Genomic DNA, 409 nt, shown 5'->3' on the forward strand with positions numbered 1-409 from the left:
GAGATATGAATCATTAACCCAGCACCAGAGCCCTGTCCTTTAGCCTGACTCGCAGCGATGACATAGACCCACACGTCATACAACTGTCTGCATGCCAGCCAGGGCACGTAAGGCCATCAGTGCAAGTTTGGACATTCAATATTTGTCTGTTTGTGGTTTGCAGAGTGACATCCCCAGTGAACACTGAGTTAGGAAAAAAACGTTGATGTACCTTTTAATACGGTGTCACAAAAACTAGACATAAAGAATCCTGACTCAGTGCTGTGAAATGAATAAGTCCCTTATATCTTTAAACATGACTGCAGTGAGTATGATTTTCTGTGAATCTGTATCTGCTCTTTTATGCCAACATAGTCTTTCCATCTTTTGTTATTTTATTTCCTGCGTGTATATGTGTATGTATATATTT

This window comes from Morone saxatilis, unplaced genomic scaffold (genome assembly GCF_004916995.1).
Source record: "Morone saxatilis isolate NCDOM2014 unplaced genomic scaffold, NCSU_SB_2.0 Contig1, whole genome shotgun sequence".
NCBI lineage: Eukaryota > Metazoa > Chordata > Actinopteri > Moronidae > Morone > Morone saxatilis.